The sequence below is a fragment of the Hyla sarda genome, chromosome 3 (assembly GCF_029499605.1).
Source record: "Hyla sarda isolate aHylSar1 chromosome 3, aHylSar1.hap1, whole genome shotgun sequence".
Lineage (NCBI taxonomy): Eukaryota > Metazoa > Chordata > Amphibia > Anura > Hylidae > Hyla > Hyla sarda.
Genome location: NC_079191.1, coordinates 202670088 through 202688748, shown reverse-complemented (window position 1 = coordinate 202688748; position 18661 = coordinate 202670088). Strand labels below are relative to the sequence as shown.

General features: G+C 41.8%; 1 protein-coding gene across 5 annotated transcripts in view; it reads right to left on the bottom strand.

Moving 5' to 3' along the window:
* KCNQ5 (potassium voltage-gated channel subfamily Q member 5) overlaps positions 1-18661 on the bottom strand; it is a 638117-nt gene that overhangs the window by 110355 nt on the left and 509101 nt on the right. The gene's annotated exons all lie outside the window — the stretch shown is intronic.

Here is an 18661-nt window from a genome sequence, read left to right as displayed (position 1 = left end):
CGGAAACAGGAGTGGGAGGAACAGATTTGGGAGAAAAACGGTTGAGGATGAGTGGTTTGAGAAGAGAGACGTGAAAGGCATTAGGGATACGAAGAGAAGGAGGAAGAAGAAGTTTATAAGAGACAGGATTAATTTGACACAAAATTTTGAAAGGACCAAGATAGCGTGGTCCCAACTTGTAGCTAGGGACACGGAAGCGGACATATTTAGCGGAGAGCCATACCTTGTCTCCAGGGGAAAAAACGGGGGGAGCTCTTCTTTTCTTATCCGCGAACCTCTTCATGCGTGAAGAAGCCTGTAAGAGAGAATTTTGGGTCTCTCTCCATATAATGGAAAGGTCACGAGAAATTTCATCCACAGCGGGCAGACCAGAGGGCAAGGGGGTAGGGAGGGGGGGAAGAGGGTGACGGCCGTACACCACGAAAAATGGGGATTTGGAGGAAGATTCAGAGACCCTGAAGTTATACGAAAATTCGGCCCATGGAAGGAGATCTGCCCAGTCATCCTGGCGGGAGGAAACAAAATGTCGCAAATAATCACCCAGGATCTGGTTAATTCTTTCTACTTGTCCATTGGACTGGGGATGATATGCAGAGGAAAAATTTAATTTAATCTTGAGTTGTTTACAGAGAGCCCTCCAGAATTTAGACACGAATTGGACCCCTCTATCCGAGACAATCTGCGTAGGCAACCCGTGAAGACGAAAAATGTGTACAAAAAATTGTTTAGCCAACTGAGGCGCAGAAGGAAGACCAGGAAGAGGGATGAAATGTGCCATTTTGGAGAATCGATCAACGACCACCCAAATAACGGTGTTGCCACGGGAAGGGGGTAAATCAGTAATAAAATCCATACCAATCAGAGACCAAGGCTGTTCGGGGACAGGCAGAGGATGAAGAAAACCAGCGGGCTTCTGGCGAGGAGTCTTATCCCGGGCACAGATAGTGCAGGCTCGCACAAAGTCCCCAACATCCGTCTCCAGAGTCGGCCACCAATAGAAGCGGGAGATGAGTTGCACAGATTTCTTGATGCCCGCATGACCTGCGATATGGGAGGAGTGACCCCATTTGAGGATTCCGAGGCGTTGGCGTGGAGAAACAAAGGTCTTTCCTGGAGGAGTCTGCCTGATGGAGGCAGGAGAAGTGGAGATCAGGCAGTCAGGTGGAATGATGTGTTGCGGAGGGAGATCAACTTCTGAGGCATCCGAGGAACGAGAGAGAGCATCGGCCCTAATGTTCTTATCGGCAGGACGAAAGTGAATCTCAAAATTAAATCGGGCAAAGAACAGAGACCACCGGGCCTGGCGAGGATTCAGCCGTTGGGCCGACTGGAGGTAGGAGAGGTTCTTGTGGTCGGTGTAGATAATAACAGGAAATCTTGATCCCTCCAGCAGATGCCTCCATTCCTCAAGTGCTAATTTAATGGCTAGAAGCTCTCGATCCCCGATGGAGTAGTTCCTCTCCGCTGGAGAGAAGGTCCTAGAGAAAAAACCACAAGTGACAGCATGCCCGGAAGGATTTTTTTGTAGAAGAACAGCTCCAGCTCCTACTGAGGAGGCATCAACCTCCAATAGGAAGGGTTTGGAAGGGTCAGGTCTGGAGAGCACGGGAGCCGAAGAAAAGGCAGACTTGAGTCGTTTAAAGGAGTCTTCTGCTTGAGGAGGCCAGGACTTGGGATCAGCATTTTTCTTGGTTAAAGCCACGATAGGAGCCACAATGGTAGAAAAATGTGGAATAAATTGCCTGTAATAATTGGCGAACCCCAAAAAGCGTTGGATAGCACGGAGTCCGGAGGGGCGTGGCCAATTTAAGACGGCAGAGAGTTTGTCTGGATCCATCTGTAGTCCCTGGCCAGAGACCAAATATCCTAGAAAAGGAAGAGATTGGCATTCAAACAGACATTTCTCAATTTTGGCATAGAGTTGGTTGTCACGAAGTCTCTGAAGAACCATACGGACATGCTGGCGGTGTTCTTCTAGATTGGCAGAAAAAATTAGGATATCGTCCAGATATACCACAACACAGGAGTATAACAGATCACGAAAAATTTCATTGACAAAGTCTTGGAAGACGGCAGGGGCATTGCACAGTCCAAAGGGCATGACCAGATACTCAAAGTGTCCATCTCTGGTGTTAAATGCCGTTTTCCACTCGTCCCCCTCTCTGATGCGGATGAGGTTATAGGCGCCTCTTAAGTCCAATTTAGTGAAGATGTGGGCACCTTGGAGGCGATCAAAGAGTTCAGAGATGAGGGGTAAGGGGTAGCGGTTCTTAACCGTGATTTTATTAAGACCGCGGTAGTCAATGCAAGGACGTAGGGAGCCATCTTTTTTGGACACAAAGAAAAATCCGGCTCCGGCAGGAGAGGAGGATTTACGGATAAAGCCCTTTTTTAGATTCTCCTGGACGTATTCGGACATGGCAAGAGTCTCTGGGGCAGAGAGAGGATAAATTCTGCCCCGGGGTGGAGTAGTACCCGGGAGGAGGTCGATAGGGCAATCATAAGGCCTGTGAGGAGGTAGAGTCTCAGCTTGTTTTTTGCAGAAAACATCCGCGAAGTCCATATAGGCCTTAGGGAGACCGGTTACTGGAGGAACCACAGAGTTACGGCAAGGGTTACTGGGAACCGGTTTTAGACAGTTCTTGGAACAAGAGGACCCCCAACTCTTGATCTCCCCAGTGGACCAATCCAGGGTTGGGGAATGAAGTTGAAGCCAGGGAAGTCCAAGGAGAATCTCCGAGGTGCAATTGGGGAGGACCAAAAGTTCAATCCTCTCATGATGAGATCCGATGCTCATAAGAAGGGGCTCCGTGCGGAAACGTATGGTACAGTCCAATCTTTCATTATTTACACAATTGATGTAGAGGGGTCTGGCGAGACTGGTCACTGGGATGTTGAACCTGTTGACGAGAGAGGCCAAAATAAAATTTCCTGCAGATCCAGAGTCCAAGAAGGCCACTGTAGAGAAGGAGAAGGCAGAGGCAGACATCCGCACAGGCACAGTAAGACGTGGAGAAGCAGAGTAGACATCAAGGACTGTCTCACCTTTGTGCGGAGTCAGCGTACGTCTTTCCAGGCGGGGAGGACGGATAGGACAATCCCTCAGGAAGTGTTCGGTACTAGCACAGTACAGGCAGAGGTTCTCCATACGGCGTCGTGTCCTCTCTTGAGGTGTCAGGCGAGACCGGTCGACCTGCATAGCCTCCACGGCGGGAGGCACAGGAACAGATTGCAGGGGACCAGAGGAGAGAGGAGCCGAGGAGACGAAACGCCTCGTGCGAACAGAGTCCATATCTTGGCGGAGTTCCTGACGCCTTTCAGAAAAACGCATGTCAATGCGAGTGGCTAGGTGAATAAGTTCATGTAGATTAGCAGGAATTTCTCGTGCGGCCAGAACATCTTTAATGTTGCTGGATAGGCCTTTTTTGAAGGTCGCGCAGAGGGCCTCATTATTCCAGGACAATTCTGAAGCAAGTGTACGGAATTGTACGGCATACTCGCCAACGGAAGAATTACCCTGGACCAGGTTCAACAGGGCAGTCTCAGCAGAAGAGGCTCGGGCAGGTTCCTCAAAGACACTTCGGATTTCCGAGAAGAAGGAGTGTACAGAGGCAGTGACGGGGTCATTGCGGTCCCAGAGCGGTGTGGCCCATGACAGGGCTTTTCCGGACAGAAGACTGACTACGAAAGCCACCTTAGACCTTTCAGTGGGAAACAGGTCCGACATCATCTCCAGATGCAGGGAACATTGGGAAAGAAAGCCACGGCAAAACTTAGAGTCCCCATCAAATTTATCTGGCAAGGATAAGCGTATCCCAGGAGCGGCCACTCGCTGCGGAGGAGGTGCAGGAGCTGGCGGAGGAGATGACTGCTGAAGCTGTGGTAGCAACTGTTGTAGCATAACGGTCAGTTGAGACAGCTGTTGGCCTTGTTGCGCTATCTGTTGTGACTGCTGGGCGACCACCGTGGTGAGGTCAGCGACAACTGGCAGAGGAACTTCAGCGGGATCCATGGCCGGATCTACTGTCACGATGCCGGCTGGCAGGTAGTGGACCCTCTGTGCCAGAGAGGGATTGGCGTGGACCGTGCTAGTGGACCGGTTCTAAGCCACTACTGGTTTTCACCAGAGCCCGCCGCAAAGCGGGATGGTCTTGCTGCGGCGGTAGTGACCAGGTCGTATCCACTAGCAACGGCTCACCTCTCTGGCTGCTGAAGATAGGCGCGGTACAAGGGAGTAGGCAGAAGCAAGGTCGGACGTAGCAGAAGGTCGGGGCAGGCAGCAAGGATCGTAGTCAGGGGCAACGGCAGAAGGTCTGGAAACACTGGCAAGGAACACACAAGGAACGCTTTCACTGGCACTAAGGCAACAAGATCCGGCAAGGGAGTGCAAGGGAAGTGAGGTAATATAGGGAAGTGCACAGGTGAAAACCCTAATTGGAACCACTGCGCCAATCAGCGGCGCAGTGGCCCTTTAAATCGCAGAGACCCGGCGCGCGCGCGCCCTAGGGAGCGGGGCCGCGCGCGCCGGGACAGAACAGACGGGGAGCGAGTCAGGTAGGGGAGCCGGGGTGCGCATCGCGAGCGGGCGCTACCCGCATCGCGAATCGCATCCCGGCTGGCAGCAGGATCGCAGCGCCCCGGGTCAGAGGACGTGACCGGAGCGCTGCAGCGGAGGGAGTGAAGCGAGCGCTCCGGGGAGGAGCGGGGACCCGGAGCGCTCGGCGTAACAGTTACCAGTATAATGTGTGCTAATTGTACAAACCCCACAGCCTCAAGTGCATGCACAGATGTGCATAGGTACCTGTTGTAGTTACTGAAGAAGGGGGTGAGTCAAGGTCAAGAAATGCACCCAGGTGATACACTGATAAAGCGACAATCGCTATTCAAAGTGCCTAGAACTCAATTAGCAAGATGTCTTATTTTGACATACTGAGCTCAGAGCGTGTTCGCTCCGGGGACTGATTACAAACGGGGTGCCGCGTGCATGATCGCGGGCGTCCCCAGCTGCGGGACTCAGGCATCTTATCCCCTATCCTTTGAATAGGGGATAAGATGTGTAAGCACCGGAGTACCCCTTTAACTTTGTGGCACCATTTGATAAAAAAAAATAGTTTTCTACCAGCGTACCCCTTTAATGCTGTGCAGGCTTCTGAGCAGGATAGACTTTCTTCAACTTTTAGTGCATATTAGAAGCTATTACGTTAATATTTTGTGAAGTTTAACTGCATGGATTTATTTATAATATGAACTTTTCTATTATATAAGCTATGTTATTTATTTACTTTATATTTTAACATGGTGGGTCAGCGGTTTTACTATTTGCCTATGTATTGTGATTTTATATGATTAAGGGAGTACATTTATGGTGTTTGTTTGCTAAGTATATTTTAAGCTCATGCTCTTTTAGCCTTTGCAAGAGCCCTGACCATTTATACCTATTACAATGTTTTACTTATTGACCTTATTTTTATAATAAAACTTTTATATTGACACATCTAAGAACGGTGTATGTCTAGAAAGCCAGATAGTTTTCAATTTATAAATATTCAATATCAATCTGCTCAGCTCCTCTTTGCCTATCACACGAAGCCTGCAGATTAGACTGCATTTTCAATGGAACATGTAACAGGTTATTCTTACTGAATCCTTGAATTTAACAGAATGCATACTACTGAAGAAAGTATTTGCCTAGTTATAAGGAAATGTAGTATCTCTTTGGTATAATAAAAAGTCATATAATTTTCTGATTTGTGTACTTGCAGAGACTGAGAATTTGTTGTACCCTACTTGTTAATATTCTGGAGAAAAAAAATAGACTCAGGCAAGGGATGAACATAAACAAAACAATACTTACCTTGGTTCCTTCCCCACAGCCGTCATTTTCCCACAGCTATGTCCTGATGTCCAGCACTTCCTGTGTTTGGGGTAGGCTGACCTCGAACACAGGAAGTAGCAGCTGTGGGGGAGCGGAAAAGGTAAGTATAAGTTTAATTAAGTTCACTACCTTCCTGAGCCTATTTTTTTTATGTATTTCCCTGGAATACCCCCTTTAAGTGTAAGTTTGTACACATTGAACAGTTGCAACATTTGAACAGGTGCTGCATTTATTGTATGGTGGAGCAAGTGAAGATATGGTTACAGCAGATTTTTGGAGGACATGGACCATAATTGATAATATAAAATTATTATTTTATTATTAAATGGGAATCAACCCAGTCCAGAAATATGAACAGTTCATACATTTTCAGCCTGGAGTACTTTCTTGTAATGCCCTTTCTCATCAGTAAGTGAATGCTAATAATGGACCACAGTAATCAATACCATACACATCATGTATTTTCCAGATTACAATGCAACAGCATTTGAACCATCAAAAAAGAAATGAAGGGTACACAGTAGTAATACAAGTAAACATTTATAGTTATACAAGTAATTTTTTGCACGCTTTGCACACAATTGATCACTGTAATTTCTTTTTGTTTTCAGTAAAAATATATACACATAAACTTACAATTATGTAAGTAAACATAAACTATACAATTAACTTGCACTCTGCTCTCTGTGGGCTCACCCGCGGCCTTCCTTAGCATATTAATGACAGGAGACGGGGCAGATGGGGAACATAGAGGAGGCATGGGAGTTGAATGAGCAGTTTCCCTTCCACTATTGCACGCTGGAGCTCAATGCAGCTGAAGATAACAGTGCCAGAACTCTACATATACTGAATGGATTTAAGTAAGTGACCCCTCATTGTAAAGCTGTTCACTCACACTATAACCCAGAATATTGGGTTAAGTGTGGGTGAACAGGGTGTCAGATTCTCTTTTAATATGGTCAATTGTCTACTGATCACTTTATAATGGATGTTTAAAGAGGTACTTTTTTTTTTTAATTAAAGTTGAATGAGTAAACTTTACAAAACATATCTCATTGTTTAGCCAACAGTTATTTAGATAACCAAATAAATAAGACTGGTTAAACAAATCAATTAAATAAAGTTAATTAAAGGATAGGGGATAAGTTATAACCCCTGGAGCACTGTGTCAAAACCCTCGCACAAAGCGGCAGCCGACATGCCCCCTCCATAAATCTCTATGGGAGAGCCATTTGAATAGAGGCTATTTTCGGCTCTCCCATAGAGATATATGGAGGGGGCGTGTTGACCGCTGTTTTTTACAGGAGTCCTGCCGAGCTGGTGCCTCGTACAGGGGATTGCGGGGGATCCGAGCGGTCGGATCCCCTGCCATCTAAAATGTATCCCCTATCCTTTAGAAAGGAGATATGTTTTTCAGCAGTACATCAAATTATGCATATAACTATAAAGTCATATTTGTAGCAAAAAAGGTTGTACTAAAATTTACAGTTACAGTAATTGTGAAATTGTCATGTTTCAGTGCATATATTTGCAACCTATCAAGCTGAAGGTAGTCTTATACTTGCTATGTACAGTCCATTTCTCAAAGGTTTCTCATTTCTGTGTGGGGGCTTATAAACCTGATCTGTCATGTTGTTGAGTCCCGCACAGAAATGGAATACATTTGGTAAACGGACCAAACATAGTCACAATTAAACTACATTTGGGCCATTGCAGTCAATTGGCCCACTGGGAAATTATTAGGCCATATATTGCAGCGGTTTAGTCTAACAGCAGCCAACACAAGCTCATAGAAGGAGGATTTCCAATTTTTTTGGCCTTTTTCTGGTGCCTTTACCATCTGTTGAGTTCAAAACTAACCCTGGAAGCGATGTCTGCATAAAATTCCTTTATCTACGCTTCACTGGTTTCTTAACTATAGTTAAGCAGCCAAATACAAATCAGAGATTATCAGCTTGTTAGCTGGTATATTATAAAGCACATTTAAATTTCACTCCGGATCCAAACAGACATCAATATCTTCCACTTTGCTATCCACTATAAAGTTTATTAGAGGAGGAAAATCATATAGGGCTATATTTTAGGATTGGGCCTGGGCCCCTTAGTTTTAATAAAGGGAAATAGTAATACTACAAGTTACTGAGAAATTCTGCAATCTTTATGGTAGCAATTAGGGAAAGCCTTTATCTGTTAAAATATGGAAAGCTCAATAAAATGAGTACTGACCTCAAACTCATAAAAGCAACAAAAATTTAATGTTAGGAATAAATTAGGAACTATGTGCCGGGGTTTGTCATCATGTGATGTTTCCCTCTCCATATGCATTAGTCATATAGATTATGTATTAAGGGTGAAAGTCTTGAAACACTCTTCTAAAACACTAAATACATTATAGTTAAAGTAATGCAAATTACTATTAGTCCTCTATTGTGGTTTGTTCATGTGGCATGTTTTAATTTATGAAAGAACTGCTCAGGCACATTTTTAGGGGTGGCTGGTGAGGCATGTGCCCCAGAAGCTAGGTACCGAAGGTGTCAACAAGTCACCCTGCTTTAGCCAGGGTATTTAGATTAAGGACTTAGGCAGGAAACTGATTCTTGGCCCAAAAGACAAAACACCTTGCTCCAATTCTGGAAAGTGCTATTTTAATGATGGCATTTTAAGGGGTTTTCCAAGCAAATTTAATTGATGGTCTATCCTTGGGATAAGCCATCAATATTTATTGAGGTTAGGCAAGCCAAGGAACCTGTACATTGTGTAGTGGCCAAGCTGGATAATTGTAGCACCCCTGCAAGCCTACCAATCAGCTATTGAAGGCCCATCCTAGACTAATGAGGATAGGCCATCAATTACATTTTCCTGCAAAACTCCTTTAGCTAGTGTTTTGTTATAATAAATCCACTGACTATGTGAATAAAAACAGAAAATATATTAAAAATGATGCTGGGGAGCCCTGTATGTTTGCAAAGGCTGCTTTATTTGTAAACCATTGCTTTCGTATTGAAGAACTGTGGATTTACTGTGTGCAACCATCTAAAAGCTATGAAGACAATTGTAAATATGTTTCAAAATCTAAGAATGCTGATGAATGTGCTCATGTCATGCCTTTGAACTTTGTACAAACTATGCCATGAAAGTCAATTTCTGTTAGTCAAGAATTTTAGAATTCTGGAATGATTTGCATTGAGGCAGAAAAGTGTGGAATAAACAGATAAAATAATGATATGAAAGAATGAGAAAACATTTGTGGAATAACAATGTATCCCAGTGTTTATATCGTTTACAGTCAAACTGCAGTCGAGTTATGAATCTTTTTATAAATATTATTGCTGCAGGTAAGATTTTAATTGGGACAATATTTTTGGTTCCTAGACTATCAAAATGCATCATTCTCAGTTGTGAGTATATTTAGGAAAAAGTGCTATGTTTAATAGGTTGTGTAAATATACTATAAATGGATGCTGTTGCCTAATACTTTTCTCAAAATGCTGTTTTTCATTAAATAGAAATATTTCATCTTTATTTGTTTCATACAGGCACCAATGATGTTTAAAGGGGTATTCCAATTACAGGAATTAAAAAAAAAGTGAGACAGAGTGGTCCCCATGCCAGAAGAAGCAAGGCCTTAGAGGTATCAGAACAGAAAAAGTAGGGAATCGATGCAGAGAAGTATGCTTTCTTTGGTAATTTTACAACAAGCGGTTTAATGATAAAATACTCATTTAAATGCTGATCTTGTGCACGCATTACATGTCGTAACTTCTACTATGAGACATATGGACTCAACAATGCATTTCTGCAAGTTCCATTAGTTGGGACACAGCCGTTTCCTGTGTCACTGTGCACTTCTTCGGGCCTCCCATAGTGACGCAGAAAAACAGCTGTTGCCGACAGGTGTCTACCCTGCTGTCTGTGTATCTCCCCGCTGTATTTATGTGATCTCTGAATAAAGAAGTTCTTAGCTCTACGTGACGGGTGAGTGCTATCTTTTTGTTTTCTATACTGAATAAGTTTAATAAAATTGTCATGTGTGAATTTTACCCCAAACGAAAACATCTTTTGTATTTTCCCTGTATGTATCTAAACAAAAAAGAAAAAAACATCCCAACAAAAAAAAGAAAAAAAAACTGCAATTGTGAAGCCTTTTCAAGATAGAGTAATACTGGCAATAGAGGCAAAAGAGACACGGCAACTCACCGGGTAGACAACTGTGAAGCGGCCTAGGAGGCCGGAAGAAGCACCATTCGACGTAAAACGGACGTTGTCTCCCTCATCCCTGTGATAGCGAGTCCTTACTGCATGTGATTTTGCTTTGCTGCCTGAATAAATCACAGCTTCACTGTTGTCTACCCGGTGAGTGTCTCTTTTGCCTCTATTGCCAGTATTATTATACCTGTTCACATTATGGACACTGAGCACCACATTGACCTGTGTTATGACCGCTATCTACATATGTGGCTATACAAGTGATATCTACTCCGTTGCTTTAACACTTGCAGTGCCTGGTTGCCATTTTCTCTACTGGATTTTGTTTTCAAGATAGAGGTTGGCTCTGATCACAGGCTCTCAGCAGTCATGATTGGGAGGAGGCAGCAAGAAGAACCCCCATGAACTTCACAGCACAGGATCCCGGATAAGTAAAAGATTGATGCTAACTAAGATTAAGTGTAGTCTTATTCCTGGAGTTGCAGTTGAATGATTTTTGTTCTTATTAAAATGAATCATCAGCTCACTGTGTTTACAGTAAGTTTAGGTGACACATGAAATTAATATTAGACAAGTCTTCCTGATAAGACTTTTTTTTTATAAACAAGAATTAAATACACATCATCTTATACCCATTTAATGAACAGATTATGCTAAACCAATCAATGTATTAAAAAAAAACCTTTGAAGATGGAAATGAATGTTAGAGATTTTGGCACTGCACATACAATGCATGTAGAAAGTTTTCAGACCCTTTCACTTTTTTGCATTTTATGTTGCAGCTTTGTGCTAAAATAAAAAACATATATTTATTTTTCCATCACTCTGGACTCAATACCCCAAAATAGAATTTCCGAAATTTCTGCAAATTTATTTTGAAACAAACACTAAAATTTTGCACGGACCTGAACTCTTTTACTATGGTGCTTAAATATTTAGCTCTGGGGGCCTCTCATTTATCTTGATAATTTTTGAGACTTTTTACACCTTGATTTAAGTCACCTGTGGTAAATTCAGTTGATTGGACCTGATTTGGAAAGAAGCATCCTGCTGACAATGCATATTTGGCGTCGGCCAAAGACTGTCTGTAGGGTTGTGCGGCACAGATCTGAAGAATAATACAAAAAGTTCTCAGGAGCACAGTGGCCTCCATAATTGGCAACTGGAGGAAGTTAACAACAACCAGGACTCTTAGAACTCGTCGCCCCAATAGAATAAGTAATAGAGGGAGAAGGGTTTGAAGACATAACAAAGAACATGGGTCACTCTGGCTAAGCTCCAAAGATACAGTGTGCAGATGGGAGAAACTCCCAGAAGGTAAATAAGGACTCCATTAATCTGGGGTGTATATCAGAGTGGTCACAAAGAAGATACTCCTCAGTAAAAGACACACGAAAACCTACCTGGATCTTGTGAAAAAGTAATTTAAATGCTCCCAAACTGTGAGAAACAAGATTATCTGGTCTAATAAAATCAAGTTAGAAGTATTTGGCCTCAGTTCTAAGCATTTGGAGGAAAACAAACAAGGCACATCACCTGCCTCAGGACTGATGCAAGGATTTTTGTCTACACAGGCGAAGGTGCATTTTGGTGCCCTCTCCTCCATCACTGATGTTGTGTGGGTTGGAAGCACCCAGGCAAAGCAAAATATTGTGCATCCCCCGGCCTGTGAATGTAAGAGAATGGCGTTGTGTACAGTGTACACATCACCACTCACCAGGGGCACAGGATTTTTTCATGGGTTGGGGTTTAGAAACATAATAAAATTCATCCACACTGAGATGACATACCACTGCAGTGACCAATACTATCATACTGTAAAAAACATAAACTGCCAGACAAACATATTAGGCTCTGCACATTTTCAGTACATTTCCCAACTTTTCCCTTCCCTCAGTGCCCCGAATAATGCCTCCACTGGTGCCCTGCATAGTATGAGTGAATAGGTCAGCGTGTTGAGGGAGGCCAGGGGGATTAGGAGGTGGTGGATAGGTAATTTGCTTCAATAAAGTAGATGCCCCAGTATGTAGGTAGGGAATCTCCCAGTAGGTAGGTAGATAATTAGATAATTCCCCCCAGTAGGTAGGTAGGTAATCCACTCCTCCCTCCATTAGGTAGATGCCCCCAGTAGATAGCTAGGGATTCCAAATTGTAGATATAAGATAATGCCCGATAGTAGGTAGGTAGGCCCCTCGTAGGTCTTGCCCCCTGGTAGATAGATAGCAGTGGTAGGTAAGTAGATAGTGTAGGTAGGTAGAAAGTGCAGGTAGTTAGGTAGGTAGCTAGTGCAGGTACCTGCCAGAGGTGCTTCACCTAAGTACATAAAGGGTCTGAATGCTGACTGTATGCCAATGTAATATATTTTTTTTTTCTTTTACATAAATTAGCAAATATTTCACTTTGTCATTATGGGGTATTGAATGCAAAATGATGGGGGAAACCTTGATTTTTACATTTTGAAATAAATCCGCAACATAAGAAAATGTGAAAAAAGTAAAAGGGTTTGAAAACTTTCCGAATGCACTGTATCATTTTATTGATGACAAGCGATAGTAGCAATGTGAACAAACAATAATGGCTCTATGCATTTTGAGAAAAAGCACACTTTTCAAAAGTTCAGAAATTAAATAGTCTTGATATTTATTTATTTTAATCTGTAGTTAGGATAATTTGTCATGTACCCTGAAAAAGGTTGGCAATATTTTTATAACTTTCATTTTTATAGAATGGACAACAAATATCGGAGTTACAGTGGATACAATTTTAGAGGCAAAGCTCAAAGCAACTTGGTTCAAATGCAATACTTCTAAATAACCACACGTTTATTTGCATCTATAGAAGCATACATGCTTTACACACATTTTTAAGGGGGTGAGAGTTCATTTTTTCTACTAATCATATTTTAGTGTTAAATAAATAAATAAATAAATACATGTGTAGGTTTAAACATGCATGGGATAGGCATAAGGCTATAAGATAGGGAAAGGGACTGGGCCAAATGGTTCTTATCTGCGGACACATTCTATGTTTCTAGGTAAATAAGTGTATGGAGGATCACGTTTACAGCTATTGTGGCCACCATTGTTTCTACCGGGGTACAACCCCTGGCAACATTTGTAGAATCTCCACACATAGAGGATGTATGCACAACTTGTTTAGTTTATAGCAAATCACAGATATGAACTAAAGCAGTTTGCTTAATAGTTAAACATTCTGACTTAAGGACCTCAAACAGTTAATTGCATTTTTTTTTCCAGATTAAGTAAAATGTTTAGGTAATAATTATTATTATATCATCAAAAACCAAAAGAAATCCCTATTAGTACTTCTTGCTGCTTCTCTGACCTCTATGAGGTCTAAATAATATAACTCATGGATATCACTCATGATAAACAATATTCTTTATATAGCTGGTTCCAGCATTTCTCATAGTATGGCTGACAAATCAGCATTGGATGATGACTTGTCATGGATCAAAAGGTTTTGAAATAACTGGATACACCAGTGCGCTGTCTCTTAACAATATTGGATGTAAATGTTTGCCCTGGTGCCCAGATACTTAAATGGGTACTCCTGTGGAAACCTTTTTTTTTTTTAAATCAACTGGTGCCAGAAAGTTAAACAGATTTGTAAATCACTTCTATTAAAAAATCTTAATCCTTCCAGTACTTTTTAGGGGCTGTATACTAAAGAGAAATCCAAAAAAGAAATGCATTTCCTGTGATGTCCTGACCACAATGCTCTTTGCTGACCTCTGCTGTCCATTTTAGGAACTGTCCAGTGAAGGAGAAAATCCCCATAGCAAACATATGCTGCTCTGGACAGTTCCTAAAATGGACAGCAGAGGTCAGCAGAGAGCACTGGGGTCAGGACATCAGAGGAAATGCATTTCTTTTTTGGATTTCTCTTTAATATACAGCCCCTAAAAAGTACTGGAAGGATTAAGATTTTTTAATAGAAGTGATTTACAAATCTGTTTTACTTTCTGGCATCAGTTGATTTAAAAAAAAAAAAAAAAGTTTTCCACAGGAGTACCCCTTTAATGCACTAGGACATGCTCCCTTCATACACTGTATGTGACGTCTGCTATCAGCATCCCTGCACTTAAAGTCAATGGCGTACATCAGCGATCCCGCCAATGTCTGACATTTACCTCTTAAGTGCCAAGATCAATAGCAATTACAGCACTTAAGAGTTTATCAATCAGTCCCCCTGCCCGATCAGCACCCCCACAACATATATGTAGAGGTCCAAACAGCTTCTCTGGCAGTCAGAGGTCCCCTCACCTATTTCGGGCAGGTCCTGTGGTGATTCCTGATAAGGTCAGCTGAGGCAGACTCCATCAGTAGCTTGCCGATAACACTGAGAAATACTATGCAATGGGGACTGCTATGCAAAGTGTAAATAAAATAAGATCATAGCACAAACATTTGCCCCCAATCATTCTTGTCATATTGACCCCCGAAAATAAAGATAACATGTCAGTTTTACTTTAAAGGACACTGCATAAAAATGAAACCACCCAAAAAAAATTTTTTTTCCCATTTCCCCCACAAATATTTTTTTTTGTCATTTTGTCGTACATTATATGGTAAAATGAAAGGTGTCATTACAAAGTACATTTTGTCCCGCAAAAGAATGGATGGAAAAATAAAAGAATTATGTCTCTCAAAATATGAGAAGGAAAAAAACTAAAACACAAAAGGGGAAACTGGCTTTGTCCTCAAGGCCAAAATGGCTGTGCACTTAAGGGGTTAAGGTAATGGTTTCCATTTTCTCTGGTCATGTAACCCTATATTATAAATCAGCAGGTAAATGTGATTGTTTATCTTCATAGATTTTAATAGAACAGCAACAGACAAAAGTTTCAGCATCATTTTCTTGGCCAATGCCGATTGTGGATTCATCACCGGGTATCACTTAGGCCACTGGAACTTTCTTCTGTTTGGGTGTTAGCGCTGGCTTTACTTGGCTTTCCTATATGTAAATTCCATCTCATTCATCCAATTTCTTACAGTTCTGTCATGAACATTGATTCCATTGTCCTCCCAGGTGTCTTTTGTTCTCTTGCATTTTCTATTTTGAAGGTATATTGCGCTGAGCTTCCTGCTCTGTTCTGTTTGACTTTCCTTTAGTTCACCTGTATTTTTTTTCTCTTTGCTTGCAACTCTTTTACATACATTTTTTTTTACCACACTCCATGTAAGTTTTCAATCTTAACCCCTTAATGGGGTACTCCGCCCCTAAGACATCTTATCCCCTATACAAAGGATAGGGGATAAGAGGTCTGGTCGTGGGGCCAGGCCACTGGGGACCCCCGCAATCTCGCATGTAGCACCCACCGTCCATCACGCCCCCTCCCATAGACTTGCATTGCGGAGACGGGGCGTGACGTCACATAGGGGGGAAAGTCGTGATTTCACGATACTCCGGCCCCGTAGTCGTAACCCGGCAGACTCAATGGCTGCGGCGCTGCATGCAGCCCCCACAGGTGGGTGCTACATGCCAGATTGTGGGAATCTCCAGCGGCGGGACCCCCACAATCAGACATCATATTCCCTATCCTTTGGATAGGGGATAAGATGTCTTAGGGCCGGAGTACCCCTTACGGACCAGGCACATTTTGGCCTTAAGGAGTACCTCTCATCAAAAAAACTTTTGATATATTATAGATTAATGTATGCAGAATAACTTTACAATTGCATGTTATTAAAAAATATGCTTCTTTCTATTAAATTTTCCACTTTGAAGAAATGACCACTAGGGGTCTCCCTACCAGTCCTGGCAGCAAGCATTTCAGACTCATGCTGGAGTCCTAAACACTACGAGCTGCCAGTCTGCTTTGTTCACAAAGGAGAACACTCAGAGCTGCCTGCCTGCTTTGTTCACAGCCTGTTTGGCTGTGAACAAAGCAGGCTGGCAGCTCTGAGTGTTTAGGACTCCAGCATGAGTCAGAAATGCGTGCTGACGGGACTGATCGGGGAAAATACAATAGAAAGAAGCATATTTTTCATTAACATGCTGTTGGAAAGTTATTCAACATTCATTAATCTAAAATATATCAAAAGTTTATTTGATGAGAGGTACCCTTTAAGGACCAGGCCAATTTTATTTTTGCATATTCATTTTTTCCTTCTTACCTTTATATATTGTTATACACAGACAAATATAAGGGCTTGTTTTTTGCATCAATTTTACTTTGTAATGACATCACTCATTTTACCATAAAATGTATGGCACAACAAAAAAAAAAAACATTATTTATGTAGGGAAATTGAAAAGAAAACCGCAATTTATGAAATTTTTGAAGGTTTTGTTTTCACGCTGTACACTTTACGGTAAAAATTACATGTTTTCTTTATTCTGTGGGTGAATACGATTAAAATGATACCCATTTTATATACTTTTCTATTATTGTACTGCTTTAAAAAAAATCTCTAACTATTTTAACAAAATTAGTATGTTTAAAATTGCCCTATTTTGACCACCTATAACTTTCTAATTTTTGCATATATGGGGTGGTGTGAGGGCTCATTTTTTGCACCATGATCTGTAGTTTTTATTGGTCCCACTTTTGCTTATATTTTACTTTTTAATCACTTTTTATAAATATTTTCTTTTGGAATAAAATGTGACAAAAAAGCAGCAATTTTTTTTTTTTTTTTTTTTTTTTACGTTTATGCTGTTCACCATACTGTATTATTAATATTATATTTTGATAGTTCAAAATAGTTCAAGATAGTTTATTAATATATTTTTAACTTACTTTACTTTTACTTGCTTTATGGGGGGTAAAATGGGAAAAAGGGACGATTTACATTTTCATTGGGGGAGTGGATTTTTTACATTTCTTTACTTTTTACTACACTTTTTATGTCCCCATATGTGACTATTTATAGCAATCAACTGATTGCTAATACTGTTCAATGCTATGCATAGGGCATAGCACTAATCAGTATTATTGGTGATCTTCTGCTCTGGTCTGCTCGATCTCAGACCAGAGCAGAAGACCCCTGGAGAAGGCCAAGGCAGGTGAGGAGACCTCCGGCTGCCATGCTGGATGATTGGATCCCTGCAGCAGCGCTTCGGTGGATCCGATCATCCATTTTAAGTGCCGCATTGCTGCAGATGTCGTGATCTGTATTGATCACAGCATCTAAAGGGTTAATGGCGGACATCAGCGCAATCGCAGCCGGGACCTGCCGTGCATGTAAGTACCACAGCACCATGACGTACTTTTACGTCCAATGTCGTTAAGGGGTTGAAGCAATTGTATAATCCTTTTTTATCATTTCAATTCGGGCCATGTTGTCTTTAAATTGCCATGTCCAAAAGTTTGTTAGGTCATATTTACATGGACAAAATTTGCATGGTTGTTAAGCTGAAAACCATTTTTTTTTTGTCTCTAAAACCATATTTTTTTTTGCGTGAAAACCACCTATCACTGATTTGAACTTGAACTTTTTTTGTGTCTTTTTTCTGTGCTTAAAAAATGAATGACACACTGGTGAGATTTTTCCAGCATGCTGAGTGTTTGTCTCCTATTAAAATCAATGGGAGAATTTTTGTGCATGTTGAAGTGGTCTTGGGTGCATAACTGTATTTTGTTTTGAGGCCCCAGCCTGGCTGAGCAGTAAAAAAAAAAAAGCCCCCAAAAACGCTCTAAAAATGGCTACAAAAATACTCCAAAGTAAAAATAAATCTAAAAAATCCACTATAAAAAATAGTTTTTGGAGTTGGTGTTTGATACATGTGAATGCACAGATTATATACACGTTGTTCTTGTCCATGTGAACACCTAAGGTTGGCACTTAAAGAAGATGTCCAGTGGTAAGGAACTTGTCCCCTATCAGCAGGATAAGTGTCTTATCGCGAGGGTCTGACTGCTGGGATTCCCCACGATCTCCCATATGGGGCCCCAGCTCGGCCTTGGCTTTGCTCTCTTAGAGTGCGTTTTGTACCCAGGTCGTCGGCTGGTAGAAATACGTCCCCTCCATTCATCTCTATGGGAGAGGTGGAGACACACAAATGCTGTGCCTCCGCCTCTCCCATAGAGATGAATGGATGGGGTTGTCTTTCGACCAGCCGACATGCTGTGTGAGCCGGAGGCCTGTGCAGGAGATCTCGGGAGGTCCCAGCAGTCGAACCCCCCCCCCCCCATCAGACACTTATCCCCTATACTGTGGATAGTGTATAAGTTTCCTACCGCAGGATATCTTCTTTACAAATAATCCACAGGAAAGGTATTAAATGAATTATTGCTGGAGGTTTCACTGTCTGGACCACCACCTAATCATAAGGGCAGGGTCTTTATGTCCCCTGTTAGAATGTTTTGGTAGTTGAGAATGCAAATCTGTAATTTGCTATAACATATAAAAGCTGGGTGAAGGCATCCTAAATGTGGTATCCTTGAGAACAAGCTGTACTGGACACACTTCATATTGTAATAGGCACATACAGTAAGTTGAAAGACACCCATCAAGTTATTTCAAAGGAAGCAAAAGTGTAGCTTTATTGCCTTACTGGAAAATAATTCTACACATTGCAATAAACTGCAAAATCTAGATCTCATTGATATTT